Source organism: Choristoneura fumiferana, chromosome 19 (assembly GCF_025370935.1).
Source record: "Choristoneura fumiferana chromosome 19, NRCan_CFum_1, whole genome shotgun sequence".
NCBI classification, from domain to species: domain Eukaryota; kingdom Metazoa; phylum Arthropoda; class Insecta; order Lepidoptera; family Tortricidae; genus Choristoneura; species Choristoneura fumiferana.
The window spans coordinates 4,947,332-4,960,317 of NC_133490.1; positions in this window are offsets into that span (position 1 = coordinate 4,947,332).

Genomic DNA, 12,986 nt, shown 5'->3' on the forward strand with positions numbered 1-12,986 from the left:
GAAGTTCGTGTCGTGCGGTCCCTCTGACACTTTATACTATTTAATACGAGAGCGAGAGGGACGGTACGATACGAACTTCGAGTTTCGAGTTTCGTAGCCCTGCTGGTTCGTGGTCGCCGCTCGAGGACTTTTCTCCCTCAACGGTTATCTGTTATTATACCAGCTCAAGTTGAACTCTCCATACAACCACAGCAAGACTAGGAATCTAAGTATTTTGGTATTTATTTTTTGAAATTACGCTTATAACGTTAGTTTTGAGTAGTAGGTATTAATGAATTTGTCTGTTTTTACAAGTTTTTCTTTAGCTTGCACTGTTTATTTATTTGTTTGGATCAAATCTTGGAAGCTAAATTTAACCCACTTCCAGCGGTCCGATTGACTTGAAAATTGGCATACCTACTTATGTAAATTCTGTGACAATACAATAATTTGGCAGTGAGATCATGGTGGTCCTGCCAGGATCGTCTCCGCAGGAGGGAACTCCTCAATGGTTAATAGTACCTACCAACTTGAAATTTGGTACGGATATGCAGTTTAGATGACAATGCAAGTACAGTCAACAAAAAGTACACTGAGCAAAAAAATATTTTATTAAAACTGTTTTTTTAACGGAAACTTATATTATTTGTTAGACGGAACTTTCACTGTGCGAGCCCGACTCGCCCTTGGCCGTTTTTTTATATCCCCAATTTAGAATAATAAAAGGTGGTAACCCTAGCAACACGTCAGTTAACTAGAGCCGGACTACAAGTAATTAATATATTTAAACTAAACTCTACACACGGCTTCACTGGACCATTTGATCTAGCAGTTAAAATGAAATTTCAAAAATTTACTAAATTCGAATCGTGATCCCCAAAATTACATCGTGATTTTAATAATGATGTATGAAGAACTTTCGTGTGAAATTAAAAAAAGACTGTTTGATCATACTTTGATCAATTTTATGAGAGATAATGAATGTGGTGTCATCTCTGTTTATTCGGACAAAACAAACAGAGACGGCTGATAACTACCTATGATCAGTTATCTATAGGTATCACATAAAATTTATAAATGAATGGTAGAACGAGCCTTTGTCTCGTGTATCGAGGCTAAGTAGTTGAGATTTTGATATTTTTTTATTAATTTTGTTTGTTTTTTTTAATACTTTTATCTAAGTAGTCGAATAATAAACAGTATTAAAAAAATTGATATGGAATTCTACTTGGGATTTCGTTCATGTCCAGAGGTTAGAGACACGTTATACCTATGATGTGTATGAAAAGTAAGGGTAATTTAAGAATTGACAAAGATTACACAAATTTTATTCTAGACATACTTATTATTTTTGAAATTGGAACCTCTATTTTATTTATTTGCAATCGCACGATCACATTTTGTCTGTCGCGCGGACTTTATTATCTACAAAGATGCTGTAAGTCTTAATAAAAATCAGTTTTAAAAATAAATATACTTTACAAAAGCAATCCAGATTAAAAATAAAAACGAAACAAAACACGAATTCAATCAACTAATCCTTCATCATAAGAATTAAAAATATCCAAGTTCCATTTTCAAAAGCCAATTCCAGTTTTGAACAAAAAATCCATAACATTTTCCCAAGTAGTCGCGGGCCGCGTGCTGTCTGTGTGTGTGTGTGCGAATGATACTTTCCACACATGAATTGTTGTTCGTGTTAACAATAAATCATACGAATGTATTTGTGATCGGACCCCACAAAGGGATGGGAAACTTGTTGATTATTAAGTTCGATATCGAGATGACGTACAAGTTATGAGAAGCCCAAGACTTCATTAACGTATTATTACATTTAAATTTTGAATGAAATTAGAAGGAGGCATAAATTGTTAGGAGTTATTAATAGTAGATTATTGTCGTGGCCTGGAAGTAGCCAATTGCTGGCTGAGTATGAGGCACGCTAATTTAATTTATTATTGTCGAGCTAGCGCCCCTGCAATCTTTTTAACTTTTTAATTTTTCGCTGACCAAAAACAATGCACTTCACTTTCTGATATGTAAAGAATAATGACAACTTTTACGGACATTTTTGAGAAAAAGTACCTATATTATTTGTGTAGTTTCATTATTTAACTTTTACGTTTTTCAATTTATATATGCACTAGCTGTTGCCCGCGGCTGCACCCGCGTAGAATTCGATTGTCGCGCGCTGTTCCCTCGGGAACTGTGCATTTTTTTCGGGATAAAAAGTAGTCCATGTCACTCCTGGGTCCATAAACTATCTCTATGCCGAAAATCAGCTCGATCGGACTCTTCGTTTCGACGTGAAAGACGGACAAACATACACACAAACACCCACACTTTCGCATTTATAATATAAGTATGGATTATATTGTATAGCCAGTAATTGTTGAACACGTAGAAGTGGCTGGAACATAAAACCAACTCTAAACGGCTTTAAACTTCAACACGTTCAATTTCACTACTCACCACCTAATTTACTGAAGAACTTGACGATCAAACGTTTAGTCTTTTCTTGTATGATTTTACACGATAGAGATAACATATTCTTAAACAATGAGTTTTTGTAGAAAAAAAATATAACTTGAGTTTTTCCGCTGCCTGTGCGTTTTGTTGACTGTACTTGCATTGAATGTAATCCAAACAGTTGGAATCAAATTTCAAGTTGATCCAATCAAAAGAAGTACATACTTAGCTTGAATTTTACTTGAAAGGTTTTACCTACATAAACTAGAGGTTCCCAAGCAATTCGTTTTTGCTCTCTGTCCTAGCCCAGGAGCGTCGTCAAACGGTACACTTGAGCCACAGTATATCTAAAGCTACACTTAGGTATTTTCTGTTAGAAAAGCGACGAGAATAAAGTAAATATTAAAAGAACCGCAGTATTAAAAATATTAGGAACCTCTGCGATAAACATATCTCTATGAAACTCTCGTTAAGTTTCTTGCCAGGTTCCTCTCAACAGAGGTTTTTTACGAAGCTTTAGTAGATTTTTGACATTCGAGAGTATTTGTTATAGGCTAAATTGGATAAAGATATTATAACTGATAAAAGCGCGGCTAAATTTACCGAGAAATAGTGTGCATTTTATTTTAATTTATTTGATTACTCTTCATTATGATTTTTTTAATTTAATGTATTGAACTTGATTTGATTTAGAATAACATAGATTGAATGTGTATACTTTATAATGATTTGTTAATTATTAATGTGTTCTTGATGTAGTGCTAATGTTATTTAATTAAATTCAATTTGTTTTAATTTGATTTCATTTAATTCAAATTATTATGTCTACACTAACAATCATCTTTAAGTTTACTACTAATCAATACTACTAGTCCGAAACAAAGATTATTATTTATTATTATTATCCTTAATGAATCATACTCCGAAACAAATTCGATGTATGTAAGTATGTATGTGTGCAATTGTGTGTTGTATTTTTGTATGAATTGTTAACTATTGATACTACTTTTAACTTACCATCATAGTGGATTAAACCCGGATATAACTCACTGCTTTACAATTTCGTAGTTTTGTAACGCTCGCATAATATTTTCGGGTAACAGTTAACACAATTCGTCACGTAGTGTTTACATTCTCACGTACAATATTGAGTTGTGAACCTGTTTTTAGGTAGCGCGGTATCTAGTCGTTTTCTAAGTTATTATCATTTATTTATTATGACTTTAGCTTTGATATACTTTAAATAGTGGAGATATAACACTGCTTACGAGTTTAGCTCGAAATTTCGGTCATGAATGTTGAATGATGTGTGTGTGTGTGTGTGTATCTGTATTTTTGATTCAATAAATTAACATGTCGAGCTAAACTCGATTGAAGACGTTTATTTCACTTTGATACTATTTTACTAAACAATCCATCGATCTGATGCAACCGCATCCCTAGCGCTCGTGTGTGCGCGTGTACACACACACCGCGCCAGTGTGAGTATCATGCAGCACTTCTTTATGCTCGTATTGTAATTTATTGGTCTGTAACGAAGTTAATTATTGCAATTTTTGTATTAAATGTTGGAAATTATTTTTAGCTCTGCAGATGGTTGTGCGCGTTTTTTACCGAGAAACGACTCTTCTTGCTGTTCGATGTCATCGGGTTGAGTTAAAATGTATGTTCGTGTACGATATGAGTTTTGTGATCATTTTGCAGTTTTAGCGCATATTAAAATTTACAGTTGCGAGAGCAAACGAGAAAAAATAACACGGTGAGACAACGATAGCTAGATCTCTCGGCGCGTAAAACAGAAATTTGTGGATTATCTAGCTAGTGCCCTAAAAAGTCTAAACTTAAGTAGTCCATCGGGTTAGATTATCAGAAAATATTAGACAAAAAAAAAATTTTTTTTTTACAATTTATTCATAATTTGTGAGTAGTTTTGTATGAGAAAAATGTAGGTGGGTACTTAGGGAGTTACAGTGAAAAATTAAAACGTTTGTTGTGGTTTTTTTGTTCTGAAGATGAGCTCTGGTTGAGTTCGAAACGTGTGAGTGTAGTGTGGTGGTGGTGATAGATGGGTTTGTGTATGTTTTTACAGTGTGGAGGTGGAGGAACTGCATGAACACGCTTATCTGGCATAAACGAAGCTATCATGGTCGCGGGTGAGCAAAGAAATTCTTTTAGTTCATTAATATTGGACAAGTATTTTTTTTTGTCATCCCACTATCCCACTCCCACTAATATTGTAAATCGGAATCTTCTAAGTTTAGGTATATTTTATACCTTAGGCTACTTTACTCTTAAACTATTAATAATTCTCAAGCAATCTTAGCCGTTCTAATTTTCCTTGTAAATTTGATGTACCTACTTAAACCATCCTGATTTTTTTTTTAATTTTTTCACCCAACAGTTTAGATTTTAGAGGGGGTGGGGACGCTCGATTTTAATGCAAATTTGCACTTTAAAGTTAAATATTTCGCAAACAGATCCTGGCAATCCCCAATGGTTTTAAGGTTTGTTAGATAATTTTCACAAACGCATTTTTTCCGAGTAGCGAATTTTCATATCGCCGTTTTTCACGATCGCAAATTTATTTTTCGTCTTTTTTCACGTAGCTATTTTTCATGAAGCGTTTTATAATGTTCGCGTTTATTTTTTTCGCTTATTTTACCAGTGGATTATTTTATTCGCAACTATTATCAGTGTAATACAGTGCGGTTTGCTAGATATTTTACTCGAAATCATTATTCTTAGCAGGTGGTAGGACCTTGTGCAAGATCCGTCCGGATTGCTACCACCATCTTGCTCGCAGTGCTTGCACTGTTGTGTTTCGGCAAAATGAAATAACTGGCACTTGAGGTATTCCATCTTATCTAGGTTGGCAACGCATCTGCAATACCCTGGTGTTGCAGTTGTCTATGGGCGGTGGTGATCTCTTACCATCGGGAGACCCACTTGCTCGTTTGCCATCCAGTCGAATAAAAAAAAAAATTCTAACTTAGAATTTCTAAGCAATCGTTACCCCTTAGTGTCCACATTATTAGTATTGTTACACATTAATAGATAGGTTAGGTTCGTTAGGCATCTTCAGATGCCCGAAGGGCTGACCGGCCAGAAATAGGAGCCCCGCGAAGCGCGGCTCCGTCGACATAAGGCGTGGTTTACCTAATGCTGCTGAAAATATATGCGACTGATAAAATAATCTACTGGTAAAATAAGCGAAAAAAATAAACGCGAACATTATTAAACGCGTCATGAAAAAAGACGAATAGTTAAATTTGCGATCATGAAATAACGCGATGTGAAAATTCGCTACTATGAAAAAATGCTTTTGTGAAACATGTCGCACAAATCCTATGGGAGATACCCTGAAAAAATTTTTTTTTAGTTTTATTTTTCCACTTTGTCGGCGTGACTGATATGTATATAGCACATCGGTTTCGATGACGGTGACCCTGACTAAATACATAAGTATATCCATTGTATAAAATTTTACAAAAAAATATAAGAACAAAGAAAAAGCTTATTTTCTAGCGTGCGCTCTAATATGTATATTCATGCCAAATTACAGCTTTCTAGTAGTAACGGTCTCTGAGCTTAGCCGCGGACGGACAGACAGACAGACAGACGGACAGACATAGCAAAACTATTAGGGTTCCTAGTTGACTACGGAACCCTAAAAAAGCCTTTAAATAACATTTTTTTTTAATAATTTCAGTCAATATCTTCGCGCGGAAAGGTGAAGGTTTCTCATAAACTCTGAAGCTTCTATTAAAGTCTTAATTATTGTAATTACTTATTGTATGTTGGTTGTTGTTTCATTTCATGTTTGTTACTAACTTTTACCCGCAGCTTCACTCGCATAAACAGTCAGTCTTATGAATCAGGGATTTTTTTAAATTTCCCTGGGAATTCCCAAAATAAATTTGTCTTCATTTTCGTTGTATGACGAGCACCCGTGAAAAATGAGAAGCCCCTAGCTTTAGCGGTTAAAATTTAATTGTTGTACCTACATTATAATTATTAGGATATATAGTAGCCTATATATGTGTTATTCTAGATGTCCAACTGTCTACACACCATGTTTAGTCAAAATCCATCCAGTAGTTTTTGCGTAAAAAAGTAAAAAACATCTTCCATCCCCACAAACTTTCGCGTTTGTTATATTAGTAGAAGTACATGGGTGACCGAGCTTCGCTCGGGCTAAAACTCGATAGGTAATAAGCGTTTTCCCAGAGATAACACCAAGCTAGATCGATTTGTCATCCCCGAAAACCCCCACATACCAAATATCATCGAAATCTTTGGACCCGTTTCTGAGATTCTGATTATATACATATAAGAATTGCTCGTTTAAAGGGTTATATTCTAAGTAACTGAAAAAAAATGAAAACGCGTTAAATAGCCAAGTAAACGTTATTACATTATTATCACAATTATACAAGTTTTTCAACAATTTAAGTAACAATCAACCCTTACAATGCTGACAGAATAATTATCTGTCTTAAAAAAATACTATTCGAGTAATTATTATAATGTCAGTGTAATGTAAGTAAATTATAAATATGTTGGTACGAATTTAAAAGCGTTTACGATACTTTTTATTTCCATTAAAATATTGCTGTAAAGAAAAATGACAAGTAATTTCTGTTTGTAATTTATCTGATCATCATCATCATCCCAGCCTATATACGTCCCACTGCTGGGCACAGGCCTCCTCTCAGAGCAAGAGGGCTTGGGCCATAGTACCCACGCGGGCCCAGTGCGGATTGGGAACTTCACACGCACCATTGAATTGCTTCGCAGGTGTGTGCAGGTTTCCTTACGATGTTTTCCTTCACCGCAAAGCTCGTGGTAAATTTCAAATGTAATTCCGCACATGAATTTCGAAAAACTCGAGAATTTCGAATGTCAGTGTTTGTAACTATGTTGACGATACTTCAAACCACTTTTGTAATTTATCTGATGATAGATAGTAATTGTTGTGGTAATGTCAATGCAGTATAGACAGATGACATAAAATAGTTATTTAAGTAAAAGGAATTTTCGAAGCTCCTTACTAATATTTTTATTTATTATTTTTTAGCTATTCAACGACAAAACCCTGCCAGCGGCTTGGACACAATGCCACGAGGGCCATTTCTATATTTAATTAAGTTTTAAGGAATTGGTTTTGATTAGAGTTTTAATTTAGTCCAGCGCTATTGAACTTAATTAAAAACTTGTCACAGTCAATATTGTCTCATATAATGACGAATATCAAAATTTCTCACAGATTTTTCATCGCTACATCGCACTTTCTGCACAAGACGTCAAAAGAACCGGATCGAATATCACAACAGCCGGGGTTAAGCCGAGCAGACCTCATCACCGAATGGGGTCACAATTTACCATTTTTTCGCTAAAAAATACAAAGATACCACTTTTAAATGATCTAGTTTCTTTGTTCGCGATAACCCTAAAATTGGGGTCTTGGGAATCGTGGGAATAATCATAAAGAGGGTTCGCGGATTCAAAAGATCAAGGTTGTTTTACATTAATTTAGTTTTTTAAAGAGTGAGATAACATAGTGACAGTTGGTGTGCAAATGAACGGCGTTATGAACCGTTTTAAAAATCACCCTTTATTATACAGGATGCTGTGTTCTTAATGTCATGGTTGACATTCTAAAACTTTTCGACTGGAGGCAAGAAAAAAAAACGTGATAGTAGGGTAAAAACTTGATAGTTTCAGTTGATATTGCTAATTGATTGTATCGTAAATCGCCGTGGTAGGCTTAGGGTTTGACCTTTAGCCTCTCAAGGAGACGATCGTGGGCTCATATGCGATACTTTTGGAATTTAGCATGAGCTTTACAGTGAAGAAAGAAACCTGCGAAGCGATTCAATGGTGTGTGTGAGGTTCCCGATCTGCAATGGGTCCGCGTGGGAACTTTAAGATAAGCCCTCTCATTGCGCCAAGAGACTTATGCCAAGTCAGCAGCATTAAAACAAATATGATTTCTATTAAATTGTAAAACGACTATGCGTTGCAGTGTAAGTACTGCCATTAAACATCTATCATCAAAACCCTTATACGGGAAAGAAAGGACATTTCAGTTCATTTCGGAAAACCATTTCGCTTCATTCAGCCAAACCACAATTCTTTAACCCTTCCAGTGCACAATGGGCTGGGCGCGTCTGACCCCGGGTCACACCAATATCGAATATCTAAAGAAACACACATTTCTGGAATACATTGTATTTTTTTACAATTCGCAAGGGTATCAACTGACCTCCTTGAGGTTGGAATAGACCAAAGAAATGACCCCATTTGAGAGTATAAAGGTGACTTACGACCCGAGTGACCTTTTTGCTATTTTATGTTTTTTGTCCGCTGGTCAAAGCTTTGTTGACAATCGACTCTGATTGGGCGAGAAAAAACACAATGGTGATAAAATACGATTATTTTTTTTTTAAACAAGGAGTTAGTATGAATCGTACTGGGCGAAAACTTTTAAGAGTAATGCTTTTATGAATATGTTTATTTATGATTACTAATAAGTCATCGAGATACACTATGTTGCAGCTTTACTAGTATCAACGTACAAATGTAAAAAATACAAATCCTAAAAGTAATATTTTTTGCCAAAAAAGACATTTCATTTCTCAAAGGAAGAAATGACGCAGCATCTTTTGTAGCAAAACCGTTATTAAATCTCCTACAATTCTCCAGAATCCATAAAACTCTCAAATTACTGCAAACAGTTATAAATCAAACGGTACAAAATATATATAAAAAAAAACTATCTCACGCGTCTCGCATCATCTGTGCCAAAAGGGGTGAATTTGGCCATTTTTTTTCGACGCAACGGTACCCTTAGAAATAAAACGCGGAAGATGTGAAGAAAAGGCGTTTTTTAAAAAGCGTAACTAACTCTTTCCCATGGGTCTTAACCTTGGCGAACTTTTTTGTCAAAAATTGAGACACCTTTGGCATCTTTCCGTTTTTTTGTAATTGTCATTTTTTTTAAGCTGCAGGGGCGAGGGTCGCGCCATTGTGCCGTCGCCGGCGCAGGTGGGTCAGGCGCAGTACGCGGGTTAACTGAGGTAAGATGCCATTTTTAAATCGAATTATTTTTACTCTTTTTATCACAATCTTTGGATGGAAAAGATCGATATCTTATGGGATAAAAAATGGTAATTGTTGTTTTTGGAACGCAGTATATTTAATTGGATTTAATTATTATGATAAATAAAAAATAAATGATCTTACTAACATAACATGTTTGTACGTTTCAGGTTATGAAGATGAACTTAAGAAATTAAGAATGACAACCACGATGTAAACCATACATATAATATTTAAATTTCTAGTAGTTGAGAAAGCTCTCTGAGAAAAATCTTAAAATACCTAATTGGTACAAAATTTACCAACACAACTTTCAAGTACTTAAAACGGTTCCTTTCAATAATTAAATCGCACGTTATGTAATTTAAACCAACCACTTTAATTCACAAACTAAATAAATGATACGGGGTCTGCAACAACAAAACAAGATCACAATTTCCCACGCTAATGACTTGCGGCTTCGAGTCGAAAATCGAATCGAAACCCGATTTTAATTCGACTTTGTTAGTCATTACCAAAACATTCGCCGACATAACACACTGATTACAAGCGGAAAAAGTTTTCGATCAAAATAGGCATAATTACAGATATTCGAATACACTCAACACAACTATTCAAACGCTTAAATCACACTAAAACACACTTTAATACCTTACGTTAAGTCTCATGGTGAGTGTAGTTTATTATTTGCAGTGGTAACAGCGGGCGACGAATTTCCCAAAAATTACGCTTTAGCAAAAACAAACGCAGTTTCGGAAAACAAGTAGCTCTGGAATTGCCAAATTGGAAGGTTTTGCCAATTTACTACTTCAATAAAAGTGTTAGTTAAATTGATTAGATTTTTAGCTTAGGTATGTGTGTGTGTGAATGCTTTTTTTTACTTGTTATTTGGAAATATATGTTGTGTATCTCTGTTAGTGATAGTTAGTAAGAAGAGTATTAAACATATTTATCACATTTCAATCACTGAAACGTTCAACACAGTTGAAAGGACATGAGTAACCGTTACGTGACTATGTAACTGAAGTGGAAATTTTGTTAATTGTCTACTTCATGAATACTTTGACAGAAGTAGCAAATAAAAATGTAAAAAACTGATTATTTCAAAACTGTTCTTGAAAATATTGCAATAGAAACTTACCTAGTACTTACTTAGTAGTAGTAACTTACGTAGAAGTTGCTACTACTTTCCCAACACCCATTGCTATCTTGCTTTCGTGATAGGAGCACCCTGCCTTCTCGCTCGTCGTGGCATTCAAAAATGGAACACAAAAATGTTTGCCGCCCAAAAATGACTGGCATAGTTGTCGAACTCAGAAATGTCAGTTTTGTTCTAAATTTGAAAATTAATAACGAGTGCCGCCGGCATTTTTACTCGTCCTCCTTAATTAGAAATATTTTGCGATTTAGAATTTTTTGCGGCCAGACACAGAGCGGGTAGGTCGCGTACTGTTTTAATTAAATACCTACCCTAGAAGTTAATTTAAGAATATTAGATATCGCGATTTTTTGTGTTTCTTTTAATTCTTTTTAGAAAAAAGAACTGAATTTTTTTTCAACCTGAGTCAAATACAAATACAAATAACTTTATTTCGCTTGAAATATGGTACAAGAGGTGTTAATTAAAAGACAATATTGGTTCACATATTTCACCATCATCTGGCATGCAAAATGTCATAAATGTCATTCTACGAAGGCTAAAGATTTAACTGAAGAAATTCTTATCATTAAAAAATGAGAATATTCTTGGTTACCTACATGATAACTTAAAGCGCGCTGTCATATTTCAAATAATAATCTACATAGTTTTTACGCAAAAAAGTATCAAACTTCCTTACTTCTTACATTGTGTTTGAAATTCCAAATTCAAAAAGCACCAGATGTCAAAGTGTATCTTTAAAAAAAAACAATCCTTTTATACCCGTTTTCTAAAGTTTTTTTACTCCAAGGTAACGTGACTCCGCAGTTTTGTCAAAATATTACTGTTACATGTTTTTGTCACAATTACCCCTTTGCGGAAGTTTTTTTGAATGCGACATCTGATATTTTTTGAAGATAAATCCTACGTAATAACGCCTTGAAAGAAACGGAAATTGTAGGTATGCACTTAAAATGTAATCGTACGTAGTTCGTAGTTACAAAGTTATATGTATGTATTGTATACCTAGTTAAAAAGATGTAGGTAATATTTTTTAGAAAATAATGTTATGATTGACTCTGAACTACATCAGAAACATCTTCTGTGAAGTTAAGAATACCATACGAATAATCATAATTTAAACTCGGACCATCGTCGTTAATGCATTATTTCAGCAAAAGAGAAACTTAAAGTAGAACATGGCCGTCCTCCGTTATGAATTGTTTTAACCAAAACAATATTCAGTCAAAAACGTAAAAGGAAGCGCCCGTTATTCCATATTTCGAAGTTTCGAACGCTCGTTCCATTTTCGAACTGTTTCTAAATTCAAAAGAACTAAATTCTTATTCAAGCAACGTCGCGTTCTAAATATAAAAAACTCTTTTTTGTCAAATATGGAAGGGTTAAGTTAAAAACATTCTATTTTCGAATTGTTAAAAAGTCCACATTGTATGGAATACGTCAAAACCTCATATGTAGCGCAGTATATGCGAAACGTGACGATGACTTTATTATTTTTGTTTATTGTTTACATTACTTACACTGTAAGGTTTATTGGTTTTTGAAATGCAGGCGATGTTATCCAAGTAATGATATGTTATTTCATTATATACGAGTATATTATACACATGAATATTTTAAATTTCGATAGCACAAAAGCCAAAACTGTTTCCACTAATGAACTTAGTATCATTATGGTTGCTCAGAAAAGATATATACATTTGTATAATATAAATAATTAAACTAAATTAAAAACTAAACTAAAATGGCTCAAGGGAATCATTTTATATATTTTGATACACTTAACGGTTTTTATTACTATATACAGGCGCGGCTCACTCCCGCGATTTTGTTCTCCGCTACAAGTAGATGTCTACGGCCCCCTAGAGTGTGCTATTCTGCCTGCCTGGGATCGCGCGCACGTACTCGCGCTTATTTTATTTACGCCGCAAGTGAAACGAATGTGTTTTTATTAGTATAATAAATAAGTGTATACGTGTGTAGGTATGTGTAAAAAAAGACGGACTGTTAATAAAATGAATAATTGCAATTATTAACATAAACCATTTGTTGCGTTATTTTATTATGTATAAAGTAATAAGATTCTACATTTAACCGCAGTAACGCACGCTCAAATGTGGTATAGTAGGTATATACTTTGACGGTATATATTTTTTTTTATCCAAGATGATTTCCATCAAAAATTGCCTAGTGCGTTTTTCTTGTCAAACCTTTCCATATGGGTATCAAATGAAAGGACTTGAAAAATTGAATCTTCACACAAAAAAAATCTGCTGCC